The sequence below is a fragment of the Astyanax mexicanus genome, unplaced genomic scaffold (genome assembly GCF_023375975.1).
Source record: "Astyanax mexicanus isolate ESR-SI-001 unplaced genomic scaffold, AstMex3_surface scaffold_37, whole genome shotgun sequence".
In the NCBI taxonomy this organism is placed as follows: domain Eukaryota; kingdom Metazoa; phylum Chordata; class Actinopteri; order Characiformes; family Acestrorhamphidae; genus Astyanax; species Astyanax mexicanus.
In genome coordinates this window covers 2,389,465-2,414,501 of record NW_026040047.1, presented here as the reverse complement: position 1 = coordinate 2,414,501, position 25,037 = coordinate 2,389,465, and the positions used below count along the sequence as shown (strand labels likewise).

At 43.9% G+C, this 25,037-nt stretch overlaps 1 long non-coding RNA gene across 1 annotated transcript; it reads right to left on the bottom strand.

The window, feature by feature from the left end:
* Positions 1-333: 333 nt before the first annotated feature.
* LOC125793117 (uncharacterized) lies at positions 334-17,717 on the bottom strand. Its single transcript, XR_007432702.1, has 3 exons — positions 16,616-17,717; positions 15,241-15,551; positions 334-1,856 (listed from the first exon to the last, which is right to left on the bottom strand). It is a non-coding gene; the product is annotated as an uncharacterized LOC125793117 (long non-coding RNA).
* Between the last annotated feature and the right edge of the window lie 7,320 nt (positions 17,718-25,037).

The window sequence follows — 25,037 nt, the reverse complement described above, 5'->3', positions numbered from 1 at the left end:
TCGTAGGACCTATGCCAACTTAGCGTGCTTGTGCTTTTTGGAGCGATTTATCGTACGGTTTTCGTAAAAACTTCGTAAACGTACGCATTTTTTCCCCATAGGAATGAATGGGGCGAAATTTTAAACGTCCGTAACCGCCACAATTTTTGAGATACGAAGACCAAATTTGGCGAGCTTATAGATCTTACCGAGATCTTTAAATTAATAGCAGGTTGCGAAGCGATACGACGTACGGTTTTCGTACAATTTTCGTACGAAGTTTTCCCATAGAAATGAATGGGGGGCCCAGAGTTCCATCTCGCACACGAGCAGCTCTGCGCACGGAACCCCTTCTCTCCCCTGCTCCTCCAGTACTGTGAGTGTATGGAGGAGCTGCTGTATGGAGCAGCTATCAGTCAAAAGTTTGGACACCCCGGCACCCCAGCCAGGGTTTAGCAACCACCTATTAACTGCTTAGCAACCACTCTCTCTTTCTCACTCTCTCTTTCGCTCTCTACTTCTCTAATTCTCACTCTCTTTCCCACTCTCTCTCTATTTCTATATTTCTCACTCTTTCTTTTGCTCTCTACTTCTCTACTTCTCACTCTCTCTTTTGCTCTCTACTTCTCTATTTCTCACTCTCTTTTGCTCTCTACTCCTCTATTTCTCACTCTCTTTCTCACTCTCTCTCTACGTCTCTATTTCTCACTCTATTTCTCACTCTCTCTCTACTTCTCTATCTCACTCTCTCTTTCTCACTCTCTCTACGTCTCTATTTCTCACTCTCTCTCTACTTCTCTATCTCACTCTCTCTCTACTTCTCTAATTCTCACTCTATCTTTCCCACTCTCTCTCTACTTCTCTATTTCTCACTCTTTCTTTTGCTCTCTACTTCTCTACTTCTCACTCTCTCGTTTGCTCTCTACTTCTCTGTCTCACTCTCTCTTTTGCTCTCTACTTCTCACTCTCTCTTTTGCTCTCTACTTCTCTATTTCTCACTCTCTCTCTACGTCTCTATTTCTCACTCTCTCTCTACTTCTCTATTTCTCACTCTCTCTTTCTCACTCTTTTCTACGTCTCTATTTCTCACTCTCTCTACTTCTCTATTTCTCACTCTTTCTCACTCTCTCTCTACGTCTCTATTTCTCACTCTCTCTACGTCTCTATTTCTCACTCTCTCTCTCTACTTCTATATTTCTCACTCTCTCTACTTCTATATTTCTCACTCTCTTTTTCACTCTCTCTCTACGTCTCTATTTCTCTTTATTTCTCACTCTCTCTACTTCTATATTTCTCACTCTCTTTTTCACTCTCTCTCTACGTCTCTATTTCTCACTCTCTCTCTACTTCTCTATTTCTCACTCTCTTTCTCACTCTCTCTCTACGTCTCTATTTCTCACTCTCTCTACTTCTCTATTTCTCACTCTCTCTTTCTCACTCTCTCTCTACTTCTCTATTTCTCACTCTCTCTTTCTCACTCTCTCTACTTTTCTATGTCTCTTTCTTTCTACTTTTCTATTTCTCTATTTCTCTCTTACTCTCTCTTTATTTCTCGCTCTTCTCTCTACTTCTCTTTCACTCTACTTTTCTGTCTTGCTTTCTCTTTCTATCTATCTCTCTACTACATCCTTTTTCTTTCTCTACTTCTTTATTTCTCGATCTCTCTTTTTCCCTAATTCTCTTTCTCTCGCTCAATATTTCTCTCTACTTGTCACTCTTTTTCTCACATTCTCGGGTGTTCTTTCTCTACTTCTCACGCTGATTTTCTCTCTACTTCTCTATTTCAGGCTCTCCCTTTTTCTGTACTTCTACATTTAACACTCTTTCTTTTTATCTACTACTGCCTAGGAACCAGTTAGATACACCTTAGCAACCACCTGGAAAACGTTAGCAACTGCCTAGCAACTGCTTAGCAACCACTTTAGAAATGGTAGCAACTGCCTAGCGACCAGTTAGATACACCTAGCAACACCTTAGCAACCACCCCAGATACCATAGCAACATCTTAGCAACCACCTAGCAACACCTTAGCAACCACCCTAGACACCATAGCAACACCTTAGCAACCGCCTAGCAACACCTTAGCAACCACCTTGCAACCACCTAGCAACACCTTAGCAACCACCCCGGATACCATAGCAACACCTTAGCAACCACCTAGCAACACCTTAGCAACCACCTAGCAACACCTTAGCAACCACCCTGGATACCATAGCAACACCTTAGCAACCACCTAGCAACACCTTAGCAACCACCTAGCAACACCCTAGCAACCACCTAGCAACCACCTAGCAACACCTTAGCAACCACCTAGCAACACCTTAGCAACCACCTAGAAACACCTTAGCAACCACCCAGGATACCATAGCAACCACCTAGCAACACCTTAGCAACCACCCTGGATACCATAGCAACACCTTAGCAACCACCTAGCAACACCTTAGCAACCACACCATAGCATCCACCCCGGATACCATAGCAACACTTAAGCAACCGTCTAGCAACCACCTAGCAACACCTTAGCAACCACCCCGGATACCATAGCAACACCTTAGCAACCACCTAGCAACACCTTAGCAACCACCTAGCAACACCTTAGCAACCACCTAGAAACACCTTAGCAACCACCCAGGATACCATAGCAACACCTTAGCAACTGCCTAGCAACCACCTAGCAACACCTTAGCAACCACCCAGGATACCATAGCAACACCTTAGCAACCACCTAGCAACACCTTAGCAACCACCCCGGATACCATAGCAACACCATAGCAACCACCTAGCAACACCTTAGCAACCACCCTGGATACCATAGCAACCGCCTAGCAACACCCTAGCAACCACCTAGCAACACCTTAGCAACCACCCTGGATACCATAGCAACACCTTAGCAACCACCTAGCAACACCTTAGCAACCAACCCGGATACCATAGCAACACCTTAGCAACCACCCCGGATCCCATAGCAACACCTTAGCAACCACCTAGCAACCCTCTAGCAACCACCTAGCAACACCTTAGCAACCACCCCAGATACCATAGCAACACCTTAGCAACCACCTGGAAAATATTAGAAACTGCCTAATAACCACTTAAAAACCATTTGGAATACGTTAGGAATTGCCTAGCAACAAGTTAGCAACAGCTTAGCAACCACCTGGAATATGTTCGCAACTGCCTAGCAACCAATTAGCAAGCACTAAGCAACGATGTGGACTACATTAGCAACTGCCTAGCAACTACCTAGCAACCACTTAGCAACACTTTACTTTACAAGATAATTATAAGCTTTTCACCATGTTAGCCAAAACTTTTTGGACTTCAACATTTAGCCGAAAGTCAACAGCATAGCAACCACTCTTCACACGCTTTAGACAGAAATATCTTAGCAACCATTTTAACTATTCAACGTTATTTAACTATTTAACGTACTTTTCCAAGCCAACTTAAAGTTCGTTATCGAACTTTCCTTTTCTAGTTATTATTATTATTCTTACGCCTTTTTTTCTGTACGCTACTCCTCCTAGAGCTTTCAACGTAGAATCACGAAACTTTCACGGATCGTAGGACCTATGCCAACTTAGCGTGCTTGTGCTTTTTGGAGCGATTTATCGTACGGTTTTCGTAAAAACTTCGTAAACGTACGCATTTTTTCCCCATAGGAATGAATGGGGCGAAATTTTAAACGTCCGTAACCGCCACAATTTTTGAGATATGAAGACCAAATTTGGCGAGCTTATAGATCTTACCGAGATCTTTAAATTAATAGCAGGTTGCGAAGCGATACGACGTACGGTTTTCGTACAATTTTCGTACGAAGTTTTCCCATAGAAATGAATGGGGGGCCCAGAGTTCCATCTCGCACACGAGCAGCTCTGCGCACGGAACCCCTTCTCTCCCCTGCTCCTCCAGTACTGTGAGTGTATGGAGGAGCTGCTGTATGGAGCAGCTATCAGTCAAAAGTTTGGACACCCCGGCACCCCAGCCAGGGCTTTGCAACCACCTATTAACTGCTTAGCAACCACTCTCTCTTTCTCACTCTCTCTCTACTTCTCTCACTCTCTCTTTCTCACTCTCTCTCTACTTCTCTCACTCTCTCTTTCTCACTCTCTCTCTACTTCTCACTCTCTCTTTTGCTCTCTACTTCTCTGTTTCTCACTCTCTCTTTTGCTCTCTGCTTCTCTATTTCTCACTCTCTCTTTTGCTCTCTACTTCTCTACTTCTCACTCTCTCTTTTGCTCTCTGCTTCTCTATTTCTCACTCTCTCTTTTGCTCTCTACTTCTCACACTCTCTTTTGCTTTCTACTTCTCTATTTCTCACTCTCTCTTTTGCTCTCTACTTCTCGCTCTCTCTTTTGCTCTCTACTTCTCACACTCTCTTTTGCTTTCTACTTCTCTATTTCTCACTCTCTCTTTTGCTCTCTACTTCTCTCTTTCTCACTCTCTCTACGTCTCTATTTCTCACTCTCTCTTTTGCTCTCTACTTCTCTATTTCTCACTCTCTTTTGCTCTCTACTTCTCTATTTCTCACTCTTTCTTTCTCACTCTCTCTCTACGTCTCTATTTCTCACACTCTCTTTCTCACTCTCTCTACTTCTCTATTTCTCACTCTCTCTTTTGCTCTCTACTTCTCTCTTTCTCACTCTCTCTACGTCTCTATTTCTCACTCTCTCTTTTGCTCTCTACTTCTCTATTTCTCACTCTCTTTTGCTCTCTACTTCTCTATTTCTCACTCTTTCTTTCTCACTCTCTCTCTACGTCTCTATTTCTCACACTCTCTTTCTCACTCTCTCTACTTCTCTATTTCTCACTCTCTCTTTTGCTCTCTACTTCTCTATTTCTCACTCTCTCTACGTCTCTATTTTTCACTCTCTCTTTTGCTCTCTACTTCTCTTTCTCACTCTCTTTTGCTCTCTACTTATCTCTTTCTCACGCTCTATGTCTCTATATCTTTTTCTCTCTACTTCTCTATTTCTCACTCTCTCTTTTGCTCTTTACATTTCTTTATTTCTCACTCTCTCTTTCTCACTCTCTCTCTCTACTTCTCTATTTCTCACTCTCTTTTGCTCTCTACTTCTCTATTTCTCACTCTCTTTCTCACTCTACTTCTGAATTTCTCACTCTCTTTCTCACTCTCTCTCTACGTCTCTATTTCTCACTCTCTCTTTTACTCTCTACTTCTCTATTTCTCACTCTTTCTTTCTCTCTCACTCTCTCTCTCTACGTCTCAATTTCTCTTTCTCGCTACTTTTCTATTTCTCTATTCTCTCTTACTCTTTCTTTATTTCTCGCTCTTCTCTCTACTTCTCTTTCACTCTACTTTTCTATGTCTTGCTTTCTCTTTCTATCTATCTCTCTACTACTTCCTCTTTCTTTCTCTACTTCTTTATTTCTCGATGTCCCTTTTTCTCTAATTCTCTTTTTCTCGCTCAATATTTCTCTCAACTTGTCACTCTTTTTCTCACATTCTCGCGTGTTCTTTCTCTTTTTCTCGCGGTTTTCTCCCTACTTCTTTATTTCTCGATGTCCCTTTTTCTGTACTTCTACATTTAACACTCTCTCTTTTTCTCTACTTCAACCATTTTAGAAATGATAGCAACAACCTAGCAACCAGTTATCAACACCTTAGCAACCACCTGGTAAACATTAGCAACTGCCTAGCAACCACTTTAGAAATGATCACAACCGCTCAGCAACCATCTGGAATATGTTAGCAACTGCCTAGCAACCAGTTAGCAACACCTTAGCAACCACCTGGAAAATGTTAGCAACTGCCTAGAAACCACTTAGCAACCACTTTAGAAATGATCATAACTGCCTAGCAACCACTTAGCAACCATGTGGAATACGTTAGCAACTGCCTAGCAACCAGTTAGCAACACCTTAGCAACCACCTGGAAAACGTTAGCAACTGCCTAGCAACTGCTTAGCAACCACTTTAGAAATATTAGCAACTGCCTAGCAACCAGTTAGATACACCTTAGCAACCACCTGGAAAACATTAGCAAGTGCCTAGCAACCACTTAGCAACCATGTGGAATACGTTAGCAACTGCCTAGTAACCGTTTAGCAACCACCTCGGATACCATAGCAACACCTTAGCAACCGCCTAGCAACCACCTAGCAACACCTTAGCAACCACCCCGGATACCATAGCAACACCTTAGCAACCACCTAGCAACCACCTAGCAACACCTTAGCAGCCACCCAGGATACCATAGCAACACCTTAGCAACCACCCTGGATACCATAGCAACACCTTAGCAACCACCTAGCAACACCTTAGCAACCAACCCGGATACCATAGCAACACCTTAGCAACCACCCCGGATCCCATAGCAACACCTTAGCAACCCTCTAGCAACCACCTAGCAACACCTTAGCAACCACCCCAGATACCATAGCAACACCTTAGCAACCACCTAGCAACACCTTAGCAACCAACCCGGATACCATAGCAACACCTTAGCAACCACCCCGGATACCATAGCAACACCTTAGCAACCACCTAGCAACACCTTAGCAACCACCTAGCAACACCTTAGCAACCACCCCAGATACCATAGCAACACCTTAGCAACCACCTAGCAACACCTTAGCAACCACCCCAGATACCATAGCAACCAGTTAGCAACCACCTGGAAAATATTAGAAACTGCCTAATAACCACTTAAAAACCATTTGGAATACGTTAGGAATTGCCTAGCAACAAGTTAGCAACAGCTTAGCAACCACCTGGAATATGTTCGCAACTGCCTAGCAACCAATTAGCAAGCACTAAGCAACGATGTGGACTACATTAGCAACTGCCTAGCAACTACCTAGCAACCACTTAGCAACACTTTACTTTATAAGATAATTATAAGCTTTTCACCATGTTAGCCAAAACTTTTTGGACTTCAACATTTAGCCGAAAGTCAACAGCATAGCAACCACTCTTCACACGCTTTAGACAGAAATATCTTAGCAACCATTTTAACTATTCAACGTTATTTAACTATTTAACGTACTTTTCCAAGCCAACTTAAAGTTCGTTATCGAACTTTCCTTTTCTAGTTAAGTTGGCTTGGAAAAGCCAACTTCTTGTTCTTCGTAATCTTCTTCTTATTATTAAGTTGGCTTGGAAAAGCCAACTTATTGTTCTTCGTAATCTTCTTATTATTAAGTTGGCTTTGGAAAAGCCAACTTATTGTTCTTCGTTTTCTTCTTATTATTATTATTATTATTCTTACGCCTTTTTTTCTGTACGCTACTCCTCCTAGAGCTTTTATCGTAGAATCACGAAACTTTCACGGATCGTAGGACCTATAGTGAATTACGTTGCTTGTGCTTTTTGGAGCGATTTATCGTACGGTTTTCGTAAAAACTTCGTAAACGTACGCATTTTTTCCCCATAGGAATGAATGGGGGAGAATTTTGAACGTCCGTGACGGTCACAATTTTTGAGATACGGAGACCAAATTCGGCGAGCTAATAGATCTTATCAAGATCTTTAAATTAATAGTAGGTTGCGAAGCGATACGACGTACGGTTTTCGTACAATTGTCGTACGAAGTTTTCCCATAGAAATGAATGGGGAGCCCAGAGTTCCATCTCACACACGAGCAGCTCTGCGCACGGAACCCCTTCTCTCCCCTGCTCCTCCAGTACTGTGAGTGTATGGAGGAGCTGCTGTATGGAGCAGCTATCAGTCAAAAGTTTGGACACCCCGGGCACCCCAGCCAGCGCTTTGCAACCACCTATTAACTGCTTAGCAACCACTCTCTCTTTCTCACTCTCTCTCTACTTCTCTCACTCTCTCTTTCTCACTCTCTCTCTACTTCTCTCACTCTCTCTTTCTCACTCTCTCTCTACTTTTCACTCTATCTTTTGCTCTCTACTTCTCTGTTTCTCACTCTCTCTTTTGCTCTCTACTTATCTACTTCTCGCTCTCTCTTTTGCTCTCTACTTCTCACTCTCTCTTTTGCTCTCTACTTCTCTATTTCTCACTCTCTCTTTCTCACTCTCTCTCTATGTCTCTATTTCTCACTCTCTTTTGCTCTCTACTTCTCTATTTCTCACTCTCTTTTGCTCTCTACTTCTCTATTTCTCACTCTTTCTTTCTCACTCTCTCTCTACGTCTCTATTTCTCACACTCTCTTTCTCACTCTCTCTACTTCTCTATTTCTCACTCTCTTTTGCTCTCTACTTCTCTATTTCTCACTCTCTCTACGTCTCTATTTCTCACTCTCTCTTTTGCTCTCTACTTCTCTATTTCTCACTCTCTTTTGCTCTCTACTTATCTCTTTCTCACGCTCTATGTCTCTATATCTTTTTCTCTCTACTTCTCTATTTCTCACTCTCTCTTTTGCTCTTTACATTTCTTTATTTCTCACTCTCTCTTTCTCACTCTCTCTACTTCTCTATTTCTCACTCTCTTTTGCTCTCTACTTCTCTATTTCTCACTCTCTTTCTCACTCTACTTCTGAATTTCTCACTCTCTTTCTCACTCTCTCTCTACGTCTCTATTTCTCACTCTCTCTTTTACTCTCTACTTCTCTATTTCTCACTCTTTCTTTCTCTCTTTCTCACTCTCTCTCTCTACGTCTCAATTTCTCTTTCTCGCTACTTTTCTATTTCTCTATTCTCTCTTACTCTTTCTTTATTTCTCGCTCTTCTCTCTACTTCTCTTTCACTCTACTTTTCTATGTCTTGCTTTCTCTTTCTTTTTATGTCTGGAATATGTTAGCAACTGCCTAGCAACCAGTTAGCAACACCTTAGCAACCACCTGGAAAATGTTAGCAACTGCCTAGCAACCACTTAGCAACCATGTGGAATACGTTAGCAACTGCCTAGCAACCAGTTAGCAACACCTTAGCAACCACCTGGAAAACGTTAACAACTGCCTAGCAACTGCTTAGCAACCACTTCAGAAATATTAGCAACTGCCTAGCAACCAGTTAGATACACCTTAGCAACCACCTGGAAAACATTAGCAAGTGCCTAGCAACCACTTAGCAACCATGTGGAATACGTTAGGAACTGCCTAGTAACCATTTAGCAACCACCTCGGATACCATAGCAACACCTTAGCAACCGCCTAGCAACCACCTAGCAACACCTTAGCAACCACCCAGGATAACATAGCAACACCTTAGCAACCACCTAGCAACCACCTAGCAACACCTTAGCAACCACCCCGGATACCATAGCAACACCTTAGCAACCATCTAGCAACACCTTAGCAACCACCTAGCAACCACCTAGCAACACCTTAGCAACCACCTAGCAACACCTTAGCAACCAACCCAGATACCATAGCAACCGCCTAGCAACACCTTAGCAACCACCCTGGATACCATAGCAACACCTTAGCAACCGCCTAGCAACACGTTAGCAACCACCTAGCAACCACCCGGATACCATAGCAACACCTTAGCAACCACCTGGCAACACCTTAGCAACCGCCTAGCAACACCTTAGCAACCGCCTAGCAACACCTTAGCAACCACCCCAGATACCATAGCAACACCTTAGCAACCACCTAGCAACACCTTAGCAACCACCTAGCAACACCTTAGCAACCACCCCGGATACCATAGCAACACCTTAGCAACCACCTAGCAACATCTTAGCAACCACCCCGGATGCCATAACAACACCTTAGCAACCGCCTAGCAACCACCTAGCAACACCTTAGCAACCACCCAGGATACCATAACAACACCTTAGCAACCACCTAGCAACACCTTAGCAACCACCCCGGATACCATAGCAACACCTTAGCAACCATCTAGCAACACCTTAGCAACCACCCCAGATACCATAGCAACACCCTAGCAACCACCTAGCAACACCTTAGCAACCACCCCAGATACCATAGCAACACCTTAGCAACCGCATAGCAACACCTTAGCAACCACCTAGCAACCACCTAGCAACACCTTAGCAACCACCCCGGATACCATAGCAACCGCCTAGCAACCGCCTAGCAACACCCTAGCAACCACCTAGCAACACCTTGGCAACACCCCGGATACCATAGCAACACCTTAGCAACCACCTAGCAACCACCTAGCAACACCTTACCAACCACCCTGGATACCATAGCAACACCTTAGCAACCACCTAGCAACACCTTAGCAACCAACCCGGATACCGTATCAACACCTTAGCAACCACTTGGAAACCATGTGGAATATGTTAGCAACTGCATAGCAACCAGTTAGCAACCACTTAGCAACCACCTGGAAAATATTAGAAACTGCCTAGCAACCACTTAACAACCATGTGGAATACATTAGCAATTGCCTAGCAACCAGTTAGCAACAGCTTAGCAACCACCTGGAATATGTAAGAATCTGCTTAGCAACCAATTAGCAAACACTAAGCAACGATGTGGAATACATTAGCAACTGCCTAGTAACTACCTAGCAACCACTTAGCAACACTTTACTTTATATAGGTATATATAAAGTAAAGTGTTTATATTACTTTATAAGACAATTATTAGCTTTTCACCATGTTAGCCAAAACTTTTTAGACTTTAACATTTAGCTGAAAGTCAACAGCAAAGCAACCACTCTTCACACGCTTTAGACAGAAATATCTTAGCAACCATTTTAACTTTTTCAACGTTATTAACGTACTTTTCCAAGCCAACTTAAAGTTCGTTATCGAACTTTCCTTTTCTAGTTATTATTATTATTCCGCGCTTTTTTTGTTGTACGCTACTCCTCCTACAGCTTTTGACGTAGAACCACGAAATTTTACAGTATCGTAGGACCTATAGCGGTTCAGGTTGCTTGTGCTTTTTGAAGCGATATATCGTACGGTTTTCGTAAAAACTTCGTAAACGTACGCATTTTTTTCCCATAGGAATGAATGGGGCGAAATTTTAAACGTCCGTAACCGCCACAATTTTTGAGATACGAACACCAAATTCGGCGAGCTTATAGATCTTATCGAGATCTTTAAATTAATAGAAGGTTGCGAAGTAATACGACGTACGGTTTTCGTACAATTGTCATACGAAGTTTTCCCATAGAAATGAATGGGGGGCCCAGAGTTCCATCTCACACACGAGCAGCTCTGCGCACGGAACCCCTTCTCTCCCCTGCTCCTCCAGTACTGTGAGTGTATGGAGGAGCTGCTGTATGGAGCAGCTATCAGTCAAAAGTTTGGACACCCCGGCACCCCAGCCAGGGCTTTGCAACCACCTATTAACTGCTTAGCAACCACCTTAGCAACCACCTGGAAAACGTTAGCAACTGCCTAGCAACCACTTAGCAACACCTTAGCAACCACCTGGAAAACGTTAGCAACTGCCTAGCAACCAGTTAGCAACCACTTAGCAACCACTAGGAAAACGTTAGTAACTGCCTAGCAACTACTTAGCAACCACTTTAGAAATGATAGCAACTGCCTAGCAACCAGTTAGCAACCAGTTAGCAACCACCTGGAAAACGTTAGCAAATGCCTAGCAACCACTTAGCAACCACTTTAGAAATGATAGCAACTGCCTAGCAACCAGTAAGCAACACCTTAACAACCACTAGGAAAACGTTAGCAACTGCCTAGCAACCACTTAGCAACCACCTGGAAAACGTTAGCAACTGCCTAGCAACCACTTAGCAACTGCCTAGCAACCACTTGGAAAATGTTAGCAACTGCCTAGCAACCACTTAGCAACTGCCTAGCAACCACCTGAAAAACATTAACAACTGCCTAGCAACCACTTAGCAACCACCTGGAAAACGTTAGCAACTGCCTAGCAACCACTTAGCAACTGCCTAGCAACCACTTGGAAAACGTTAGCAACTGCCTAGCAACCACTTAGCAACTGCCTGGAAAACGTTAGCAACTGCCTAGCAACCACTTAGCAACTGCCTAGCAACCACCTGGAATACGTTAGCAACTGCCTAGCAACCACTTAGCAACCACCTGGAAAACATTAGCAACTGCCTAGCAACAACTTAGCAACTGCCTAGCAACCACCTGGAAAACGTTAGCAACTGCCTAGCAACCCCTTAGCAACCACCTGGAAAACGTTAGCAACTGCCTAGCAACCACTTGGAAAACGTTAGCAACTGCCTAGCAACCACTTAGCAACTGCCTAGCAACCACCTGGAAAACGTTAGCAACTGCCTAGCAACCACTTAGCAACCACCTGGAAAACGTTAGCAACTGCCTAGCAACCACTTAGCAGCTGCCTAGCAACCACCTGGAATATGTTAGCAACTACCTAGCAACCACTTAGCAACCACCTGGAAAATGTTAGCAACTGCCTAGCAACCACTTAGCAACTGCCTAGCAACCACTTAGCAACTGCCTAGCAACCACCTGGAAAACGTTAGCAACTGCCTAGCAACCACTTAGCAACCACCTGGAAAACGTTAGCAACTGCCTACCAACCACTTAGCAACCACCTGGAAAACGTTAGCAACTGCCTAGCAACCACTTAGCAACTGCCTAGCAACCACCTGGAATACGTTAGCAACTGCCTACCAACCACTTAGCAACCACCTGGAAAACGTTAGCAACTGCCTAGCAACCACTTAGCAACACCTTAACAACCACTAGGAAAACGTTAGCAACCACTTAGCAACCACCTTAGAAACGATAGCAACTGCCTAGCAACCACTTTAGAAATGATAGCAACAGCCTAGCAACCACTTACCAACACCTTAGCAACCATTACGAAAACGTTAGCAACTGCCTAGCAACCACTTAGCAACCACTTTAGAAATGATAGCAACTGCCTAGCAACCACCTAGCAACACCTTAGCAACCACCCCAGATACCATAGCAACACCTTAGCAACCACCTAGCAATACCTTAGCAACCACCTAGCAACCACTTAGCAACACCTTAGCAACCACCCCAGATACCATAGCAACACCTTAGCAACCACCTAGCAACACCTTAGCAACCACCTAGCAACCACCTAGCAACACCTTAGCAACCACCCCGGATACCATAGCAACACCTTAGCAACCACCTAGCAACACGTTAGCAACCACCTAGCAACATCTTAGCAACCACCCCGGATACCATAGCAACACCTTAGCAACAACCTAGCAACACCCTAGCAACCACCTAGCAACCGCCTGGTATATGTTAGCAATTGCCTAGCAACAGCTTAGCAACCACTTCAGAAATGATAGCAACCGCCTAGCAACACATTAGCAATCAACAGTACAACCAAAAGTTTTTCGATTTCAGCGTTTAACCAAACGTTTTTAGATTTCAGCTTTTAATCAAACGTTTTTAGATTTCAGCGTTTAACCAAATGTTTTTTGATTTCAGCGTTTAACCAAACGTTTTTAGATTTCAGCGTTTAATCAAACGTTTTTAGATTTCAGCGTTTAATCATACGTTTTTAGATTTCAGCGTTTAATCAAACGTTTTTAGATTTCAGCGTTTAATCAAATGTTTTTAGATTTCAGCGTTTAACCAAATGTTTTTAGATTTCAGCGTTTAACCAAATGTTTTTAGATTTCAGCGTTTAACCAAATGTTTTTAGATTTCAGTGTTTTTGGTATTTAGCGTTTAGCCAAAAGTTAACAGCATAGCAACGACTCTTCACACTCTTCAGACAGAAACAGCTTAGCAACCATTTTAACTTTTTAACGTTATTAGTGTTCTTTTCCAAGCCAACTTAAAGTTCGTTCACGAACTTTACCTTTTCTAGTTATTATTATTATTCTTACGCCTTTTTTTCTGTACGCTACTCCTCCTAGAGCTTTCAACGTAGAATCACGAAACTTTCACGGATCGTAGGACCTATGCCAACTTAGCGTGCTTGTGCTTTTTGGAGCGATTTATCGTACGGTTTTCGTAAAAACTTCGTAAACGTACGCATTTTTTCCCCATAGGAATGAATGGGGCGAAATTTTAAACGTCCGTAACCGCCACAATTTTTGAGATACGAAGACCAAATTTGGCGAGCTTATAGATCTTACCGAGATCTTAAAATTAATAGGAGGTTGCGAAGTGATATGACGTACGGTTTTCGTACAATTTTCGTACGAAGTTTTCCCATAGAAATGAATGGGGGGCCCAGAGTTCCATCTCGCACACGAGCAGCTCTGCGCACGGAACCCCTTCTCTCCCCTGCTCCTCCAGTACTGTGAGTGTATGGAGGAGCTGCTGTATGGAGCAGCTATCAGTCAAAAGTTTGGACACCCCGGCACCCCAGCCAGGGCTTTGCAACCACCTATTAACTGCTTAGCAACCACTCTCTCTTTCTCACTCTCTCTTTCGCTCTCTACTTCTCTAATTCTCACTCTCTTTCCCACTCTCTCTCTATTTCTATATTTCTCACTCTTTCTTTTGCTCTCTACTTCTCTACTTCTCACTCTCTCTTTTGCTCTCTACTTCTCTATTTCTCACTCTCTTTTGCTCTCTACTCCTCTATTTCTCACTCTCTTTCTCACTCTCTCTCTACGTCTCTATTTCTCACTCTCTTTCTCACTCTCTCTCTACGTCTATTTCTCACTCTATTTCTCACTCTCTCTCTACTTCTCTATCTCACTCTCTCTTTCTCTCTCTCTACGTCTCTATTTCTCACTCTCTCTCTCTACTTCTATATTTCTCACTCTCTCTACTTCTATATTTCTCACTCTCTTTTTCACTCTCTCTCTACGTCTCTATTTCTCACTCTCTCTCTACTTCTCTATTTCTCACTCTCTTTCTCACTCTCTCTCTACGTCTCTATTTCTCACTCTCTCTACTTCTCTATTTCTCACTCTCTCTTTCTCACTCTCTCTCTACTTCTCTATTTCTCACTCTCTCTCTGCTTCTCTATTTCTCACTCTCTTTTGCTCTCTTCTTCTCTATTTCTCACTCTCTCTTTCTCACTCTCTCTCTACTTCTCTATTTCTCACTCTCTCTACTTTTCTGTCTCTTTCTTTCTACTTTTCTATTTCTCTATTTCTCTCTTACTCTTTATTTCTCGCTCTTCTCTCTACTTCTCTTTCACTCTACTTTTCTGTCTTGCTTTCTCTTTCTATCTATCTCTCTACTACATCCTCTTTCTTTCTCTACTTCTTTATTTCTCGATCTCTCTTTTTCCCTAATTCTCTTTCTCTCGCTCAATATTTCTCTCTACTTGTCACTCTTTTTCTCACATTCTCGGGTGTTCTTTCTCTACTTCTCACGCTGATTTTCTCTCTACTTCTCTATTTCAGGCTCTCCCTTTTTCTGTACTTCTACATTTAACACTCTTTCTTTTTATCTACTACTGCCTAGCAACCAGTTAGATACACCTTAGCAACCACCTGGAAAACATTAGCAACTGCCTAGCAACCACTTAGCAACCATGTGTAATACGTTAGCAACTGCCTAGCAACCAGATAGCAACACCTTAGCAACCACCTGGAAAACGTTAGCAACTGCTTAGCAACCACTTTAGAAATGGTAGCAACTGCCTAGCGACCAGTCAGATACACCTAGCAACACCTTAGCAACCACCCCAGATACCATAGCAACATCTTAGCAACCACCTAGCAACACCTTAGCAACCACCACAGACACCATAGCAACACCTTAGCAACCGCCTAGCAACCGCCTAGCAACCACCTAGCAACACCTTAGCAACCACCCCGGATACCATAGCAACACCTTAGCAACCACCTAGCAACACCTTAGCAACCACCCTGGATACCATAGCAACACCTTAGCAACCACCTAGCAAAACCTTAGCAACCACCTAGCAACACCCTAGCAACCACCTAGCAACACCTTAGCAACCACCTTGCAACCACCTAGCAACACCTTAGCAACCACCCCGGATACCATAGCAACACCTTAGCAACCACCTAGCAACACCTTAGCAACCACCTAGCAACACCTTAGCAACCACCCTGGATACCATAGCAACACCTTAGCAACCACCTAGCAACACCTTAGCAACCACCTAGCAACACCCTAGCAACCACCTAGCAACACCTTAGCAACCACCTTGCAACCACCTAGCAACACCTTAGCAACCACCCCGGATACCATAGCAACACCTTAGCAACCACCTAGCAACACCTTAGCAACCACCCCGGATACCATAGCAACACCTTAGCAACCACCTAGCAACACCTTAGCAACCACCCTGGATACCATAGCAACCGCCTAGCAACACCCTAGCAACCACCTAGCAACACCTTAGCAACCACCCTGGATACCATAGCAACACCTTAGCAACCACCTAGCAACACCTTAGCAACCACCCTGGATACCATAGCAACACCTTAGCAACCACCTAGCAACACCTTAGCAACCACCTAGCAACACCCTAGCAACCACCTAGCAACCACCTAGCAACACCTTTGCAACCACCCTGGATACCATAGCAACACCTTAGCAACCACCTAGCAACACCTTAGCAACCACCCCGGATACCATAGCAACACCTTAGCAACCACCTAGCAACACCTTAGCAACCACCCTGGATACCATAGCAACCGCCTAGCAACACCCTAGCAACCACCTAGCAACACCTTAGCAACCACCCTGGATACCATAGCAACACCTTAGCAACCACCTAGCAACACCTTAGCAACCACCCTGGATACCATAGCAACACCTTAGCAACCACCTAGCAACACCTTAGCAACCACCTAGCAACACCCTAGCAACCACCTAGCAACCACCTAGCAACACCTTTGCAACCACCCTGGATACCATAGCAACACCTTAGCAACCACCTAGCAACACCCTAGCAACCACCTAGCAACCACCTAGCAACACCTTAGCAACCACCCTGGATACCATAGCAACACCTTAGCAACCACCTAGCAACACCTTAGCAACCACCCTGGATACCATAGCAACACCTTAGCAACAACCTAGCAACACCTTAGCAACCACACCATAGCATCCACCCCGGATACCATAGCAACACTTAAGCAACCGCCTAGCAACCACCTAGCAACACCTTAGCAACCACCCCGGATACCATAGCAACACCATAGCAACCACCTAGCAACACCTTAGCAACCACCTAGCAACACCTTAGCAACCACCTAGAAACACCTTAGCAACCACCCAGGATACCATAGCAACACCTTAGCAACTGCCTAGCAACCACCTAGCAACACCTTAGCAACCACCCAGGATACCATAGCAACACCTTAGCAACCACCTAGCAACACCTTAGCAACCACCCCGGATACCATAGCAACACCTTAGCAACCACCTAGCAACACCTTAGCAACCACCCTGGATACCACAGCAACACCTTAGCAACCACCTAGCAAAACCTTAGCAACCACCTAGCAACACCCTAGCAACCACCTAGCAACACCTTAGCAACCACCTTGCAACCACCTAGCAACACCTTAGCAACCACCCCGGATACCATAGCAACACCTTAGCAACCACCTAGCAACACCTTAGCAACCACCCTGGATACCATAGCAACACCTTAGCAACCACCTAGCAACACCTTAGCAACCACACCATAGCATCCACCCCAGATACCATAGCAACACTTAAGCAACCGCCTAGCAACCACCTAGCAACACCTTAGCAACCACCCCGGATACCATAGCAACACCATAGCAACCACCTAGCAACACCTTAGCAACCACCTAGCAACACCTTAGCAACCACCTAGAAACACCTTAGCAACCACCCAGGATACCATAGCAACACCTTAGCAACTGCCTAGCAACCACCTAGCAACACCTTAGCAACCACCCAGGATACCATAGCAACACCTTAGCAACCACCTAGCAACACCTTAGCAACCACCCTGGATACCATACAACACCTTAGCAACCACCTAGCAACACCTTAGCAACCACCCTGGATACCACAGCAACACCTTAGCAACCACCTAGCAAAACCTTAGCAACCACCTAGCAACACCCTAGCAACACCTTAGCAACCACCCTGGATACCATAACAACACCTTAGCAACCACCTAGCAACACCTTAGCAACCACCCCAGATACCATAGCAACACCATAGCAACCACCTAGCAACACCTTAGCAACCACCTAGCAACACCTTAGCAACCACCCTGGATACCATAGCAACCGCCTAGCAACACCCTAGCAACCACCTAGCAACACCTTAGCAACCACCCTGGATACCATAGCAACACCTTAGCAACCACCTAGCAACACCTTAGCAACCAACCCGGATACCATAGCAACACCTTAGCAACCACCCCGGATCCCATAGCAACACCTTAGCAACCACCTAGCAACCCTCTAGCAACCACCTAGCAACACCTTAGCAACCACCCCAGATACCATAGCAACACCTTAGCAACCACCTAGCAACACCTTAGCAACCACCCCAGATACCATAGCAACCAGTTAGCAACCACCTGGAAAATATTAGAAACTGCCTAATAACCACTTAAAAACCATTTGGAATACGTTAGGAATTGCCTAGCAACAAGTTAGCAACAGCTTAGCAACCACCTGGAATATGTTCGCAACTGCCTAGCAACCAATTAGCAAGCACTAAGCAACGATGTGGACTACATTAGCAACTGCCTAGCAACTACCTAGCAACCACTTAGCAACACTTTACTTTATAAGATAATTATAAGCTTTTCACCATGTTAGCCAAAACTTTTTGGACTTCAACATTTAGCCGAAAGTCAACAGCATAGCAACCACTCTTCACACGCTTTAGACAGAAATATCTTAGCAACCATTTTAACTATTCAACGTTATTTAACTATTTAACGTACTTTTCCAAGCCAACTTAAAGTTCGTTATCGAACTTTCCTTTTCTAGTTATTATTATTATTCTTACGCCTTTTTTTCTGTACGCTACTCCTCCTAGAGCTTTCAACGTAGAATCACGAAACTTTCACGGATTGTAGGACCTATGCCAACTTAGCGTGCTTGTGCTTTTTGGAGCGATTTATCGTACGGTTTTCGTAAAAACTTCGTAAACGTACGCATTTTTTCCCCATAGGAATGAATGGGGCGAAATTTTAAACGTCCGTAACCGCCACAATTTTTGAGATACGAAGACCAAATTTGGCGAGCTTATAGATCTTACCGAGATCTTTAAATTAATAGCAGGTTGCGAAGCGATACGACGTACGGTTTTCGTACAATTTTCGTACGAAGTTTTCCCATAGAAATGAATGGGGGGCCCAGAGTTCCATCTCGCACACGAGCAGCTCTGCGCACGGAACCCCTTCTCTCCCCTGATCCTCCAGTACTGTGAGTGTATGGAGGAGCTGCTGTATGGAGCAGCTATCAGTCAAAAGTTTGGACACCCCGGCACCCCAGCCAGGGTTTAGCAACCACCTATTAACTGCTTAGCAACCACTCTCTCTTTCGCTCTCTACTTCTCTAATTCTCACTCTCTTTCCCACTCTCTCTCTATTTCTATATTTCTCACTCTTTCTTTTGCTCTCTACTTCTCTACTTCTCACTCTCTCTTTTGCTCTCTACTTCTCTATTTCTCACTCTCTTTTGCTCTCTACTCCTCTATTTCTCACTCTCTTTCTCACTCTCTCTCTACGTCTCTATTTCTCACTCTATTTCTCACTCTCTCTCTACTTCTCTTTCTCACTCTCTCTTTCTCACTCTCTCTACGTCTCTATTTCTCACTCTCTCTCTACTTCTCTATCTCACTCTCTCTCTACTTCTCTAATTCTCACTCTATCTTTCCCACTCTCTCTCTACTTCTCTATTTCTCACTCTTTCTTTTGCTCTCTACTTCTCTACTTCTCACTCTCTCGTTTGCTCTCTACTTCTCTGTCTCACTCTCTCTTTTGCTCTCTACTTCTCACTCTCTCTTTTGCTCTCTACTTCTCTATTTCTCACTCTCTCTCTACGTCTCTATTTCTCACTCTCTCTCTACTTCTCTATTTCTCACTCTCTCTTTCTCACTCTTTTCTACGTCTCTATTTCTCACTCTCTCTACTTCTCTATTTCTCACTCTTTCTCACTCTCTCTCTACGTCTCTATTTCTCACTCTCTCTACGTCTCTATTTCTCACTCTCTCTCTCTACTTCTATATTTCTCACTCTCTCTACTTCTATATTTCTCACTCTCTTTTTCACTCTCTCTCTACGTCTCTATTTCTCTTTATTTCTCACTCTCTCTACTTCTATATTTCTCACTCTCTTTTTCACTCTCTCTCTACGTCTCTATTTCTCACTCTCTCTCTACTTCTCTATTTCTCACTCTCTTTCTCACTCTCTCTCTCCGTCTCTATTTCTCACTCTCTCTACTTCTCTATTTCTCACTCTCTCTTTCTCACTCTCTCTCTACTTCTCTATTTCTCACTCTCTCTTTCTCACTCTCTCTACTTTTCTATGTCTCTTTCTTTCTACTTTTCTATTTCTCTATTTCTCTCTTACTCTCTCTTTATTTCTCGCTCTTCTCTCTACTTCTCTTTCACTCTACTTTTCTGTCTTGCTTTCTCTTTCTATCTATCTCTCTACTACATCCTTTTTCTTTCTCTACTTCTTTATTTCTCGATCTCTCTTTTTCCCTAATTCTCTTTCTCTCGCTCAATATTTCTCTCTACTTGTCACTCTTTTTCTCACATTCTCGGGTGTTCTTTCTCTACTTCTCACGCTGATTTTCTCTCTACTTCTCTATTTCAGGCTCTCCCTTTTTCTGTACTTCTACATTTAACACTCTTTCTTTTTATCTACTACTGCCTAGGAACCAGTTAGATACACCTTAGCAACCACCTGGAAAACGTTAGCAACTGCCTAGCAACTGCTTAGCAACCACTTTAGAAATGGTAGCAACTGCCTAGCGACCAGTTAGATACACCTAGCAACACCTTAGCAACCACCCCAGATACCATAGCAACATCTTAGCAACCACCTAGCAACACCTTAGCAACCACCCTAGACACCATAGCAACACCTTAGCAACCGCCTAGCAACACCTTAGCAACCACCTTGCAACCACCTAGCAACACCTTAGCAACCACCCCGGATACCATAGCAACACCTTAGCAACCACCTAGCAACACCTTAGCAACCACCTAGCAACACCTTAGCAACCACCCTGGATACCATAGCAACACCTTAGCAACCACCTAGCAACACCTTAGCAACCACCTAGCAACACCCTAGCAACCACCTAGCAACCACCTAGCAACACCTTAGCAACCACCTAGCAACACCTTAGCAACCACCTAGAAACACCTTAGCAACCACCCAGGATACCATAGCAACCACCTAGCAACACCTTAGCAACCACCCTGGATACCATAGCAACACCTTAGCAACCACCTAGCAACACCTTAGCAACCACACCATAGCATCCACCCCGGATACCATAGCAACACTTAAGCAACCGTCTAGCAACCACCTAGCAACACCTTAGCAACCACCCCGGATACCATAGCAACACCTTAGCAACCACCTAGCAACACCTTAGCAACCACCTAGCAACACCTTAGCAACCACCTAGAAACACCTTAGCAACCACCCAGGATACCATAGCAACACCTTAGCAACTGCCTAGCAACCACCTAGCAACACCTTAGCAACCACCCCAGATACCATAGCAACACCTTAGCAACCACCTGGAAAATATTAGAAACTGCCTAATAACCACTTAAAAACCATTTGGAATACGTTAGGAATTGCCTAGCAACAAGTTAGCAACAGCTTAGCAACCACCTGGAATATGTTCGCAACTGCCTAGCAACCAATTAGCAAGCACTAAGCAACGATGTGGACTACATTAGCAACTGCCTAGCAACTACCTAGCAACCACTTAGCAACACTTTACTTTACAAGATAATTATAAGCTTTTCACCATGTTAGCCAAAACTTTTTGGACTTCAACATTTAGCCGAAAGTCAACAGCATAGCAACCACTCTTCACACGCTTTAGACAGAAATATCTTAGCAACCATTTTAACTATTCAACGTTATTTAACTATTTAACGTACTTTTCCAAGCCAACTTAAAGTTCGTTATCGAACTTTCCTTTTCTAGTTAAGTTGGCTTGGAAAAGCCAACTTACTGTTCTTCGTAATCTTCTTATTATTATTATTATTATTATTATTATTCCGCGCTCAAATTTCTATACGCATCTCCTCCTAGGGCTTTTGACGTAGAATCACGAAATTTTGCAGTATCGTAGGACCTATACCCGATTAGGTTGCTTGTGCTTTTTTAAGCGATACATCGTACGGTTTTCGTAAAAACTTCGTAAACGTACGCTTTTTTTTCCCATAGGAAATGAATGGGGGACAACTTTGAACGTTTGTGTAGGTAACAATTTTTGACATACAAAGACAAAAATCGGACGGTCTATAGAACTTACCGCGTTCTTTCCGAAAATTTTAACGTTTCGACGATACGTCGTACGGTTTTCGTACAAATGTCGTACGAAGTTTTCCCATAGAAATGAATGGGGGGCCCAGAGTTCCATCTCACACACGAGCAGCTCTGCGCACGGAACCCCTTCTCTCCCCTGCTCCTCCAGTACTGTGAGTGTATGGAGGAGCTGCTGTATGGAGCAGCTATCAGTCAAAAGTTTGGACACCCCGGCACCCCAGCCAGGGCTTAGCAACCACCTAATAACTGCTTAGCAACCACCTTAGCAACCACCTGGAAAACGTTAGCAACTGCCTAGCAACCACTTAGCAACACCTTAGCAACCACCTGGAAAACGTTAGCAACTGCCTAGCAACCACTTAGCAACTGCCTAGCAACCACTTGGAAAACGTTAGCAACTGCCTAGCAACCACCTGGAATACGTTAGCAACTGCCTAGCAACCACTTAGCAACCACCTGGAAAACGTTAGCAACTGCCTAGCAACCACTGAGCAACCACCTGGAAAACGTTAGCAACTGCCTAGCAACCACTTAGCAACTGCCTAGCAACCACCTGGAATACGTTAGCAACTGCCTAGCAACCACTTAGCAACCACCTGGAAAACGTTAGCAACTGCCTAGCAACAACTTAGCAACTGCCTAGCAACCACCTGGAAAATGTTAGCAACTGCCTAGCAACCACTTAGCAACCACCTGGAAAACGTTAGCAACTGCCTAGCAACCACTTAGCAACTGCCTAGCAACCACTTGGAAAACGTTAGCAACTGCCTAGCAACCACTTAGCAACTGCCTAGCAACCACCTGGAAAACGTTAGCAACTGCCTAGCAACCACTTAGCAACCACCTGGAAAACGTTAGCAACTGCCTAGCAACCACTTAGCAACTGCCTAGCAACCACTTGGAAAACGTTAGCAACTGCCTAGCAACCACTTAGCAACTGCCTAGCAACCACCTGGAATAGGTTAGCAACTGCCTAGCAACCACTTAGCAACCACCTGGAAAACGTTAGCAACTGCCTAGCAACCACTGAGCAACCACCTGGAAAACGTTAGCAACTGCCTAGCAACCACTTAGCAACTGCCTAACAACCACCTGGAAAACGTTAGCAACTGCCTAGCAACCACTTAGCAACCACCTGGAAAACGTTAGCAACTGCCTAGCAACCACTTAGCAACTGCCTAGCAACCACTTGGAAAACGTTAGCAACTGCCTAGCAACCACTTAGCAACTGCCTAGCAACCACCTGGAAAACGTTAGCAACTGCCAAGCAACCACTTAGCAACCACCTGGAAAACGTTAGCAACTGCCTAGCAACCACTTAGCAGCTGCCTAGCAACCACCTGGAATATGTTAGCAACTACCTAGCAACCACTTAGCAACCACTAGGAAAACGTTAGCAACTGCCTAGCAACCACTTAGCAACCACTTTAGAAATGATAGCAACTGCCTAGCAACCAGTTAGCAACCACTTAGCAACCACCTGGAAAACGTTAGCAACTGCCTAGCAACCACTTAGCAACTGCCTAGCAACCACTTGGAAAACGTTAGCAACTGCCTAGCAACCACTTAGCAACTGCCTAGCAACCACTTAGCAACTGCCTAGCAACCACCTGGAAAACGTTAGCAACTGCCTAGCAACCACTTAGCAACCACCTGGAAAACGTTAGCAACTGCCTAGCAACCACTTAGCAGCTGCCTAGCAACCACCTGGAATATGTTAGCAACTACCTAGCAACCACTTAGCAACCACCTGGAAAATGTTAGCAACTGCCTAGCAACCACTTAGCAACTGCCTAGCAACCACTTGGAAAACGTTAGCAACTGCCTAGCAACCACTTAGCAACTGCCTAGCAACACCTTAGCAACCACCCTGGATACCATAGCAACACCTTAGCAACCACCCTGGATACCATAGCAACACCTTAGCAACCACCTAGCAACTCCTTAGCAACCACCCTGGATACCATAGCAACACCTTAGCAACCACCTAGCAACACCTCAGCAACCACCCCAGATACTATAGCAACACCTTAGCAACCACCTGGAAAGTTTTTAGATTTCAGCATGTAACCAAAAGTTTTAGATTTCAGCACTTAACCAAAATTTTTTAGATTTCAACATTTAACCAAAAGTTTTTAGATTTCAGCATTTAACCAAAAGTTTCGAGATTTCAACATGAAAACAAACGTTTTAAGATTTCAGCGTTTAACCAAAAGTTTTTAGATTTCAGCTGTTAAACAAACGTTTTAAGATTTCAGTGTTTAACCAAAAGTTTTTGGATTTCAGCATCTTACAAAACATTTCTAGATGTAAGCAATTAACCAAAGGTTTTTAGATTTCAGCGTTTAACCAAATGTTTTTAGATTTAAGCGTTTAACCAAACGTTTTTAGATTACAGCGTTTTTGGTATTTAGCTTTTAGCCAAAAGTTAACAGCATAGCAACGACTCTTCACACTCTTCAGACAGAAACAGCTTTTTAAGTTTCTGTCAACCATTTTAACTTTTCAACGTTATTAGCGCTCTTTTCCAAGCCAACTTAAAGTTCGTTCACGAACTTTGCCTTTTCTAGTTATTATTATTATTCTTACGCCTTTTTTTCTGTACGCTACTCCTCCTAGAGCTTTCAACGTAGAATCACGAAACTTTCACGGATCGTAGGACCTATGCCAACTTAGCGTGCTTGTGCTTTTTGGAGCGATTTATCGTACGGTTTTCGTAAAAACTTCGTAAACGTACGCATTTTTTCCCCATAGGAATGAATGGGGCGAAATTTTAAACGTCCGTAACCGCCA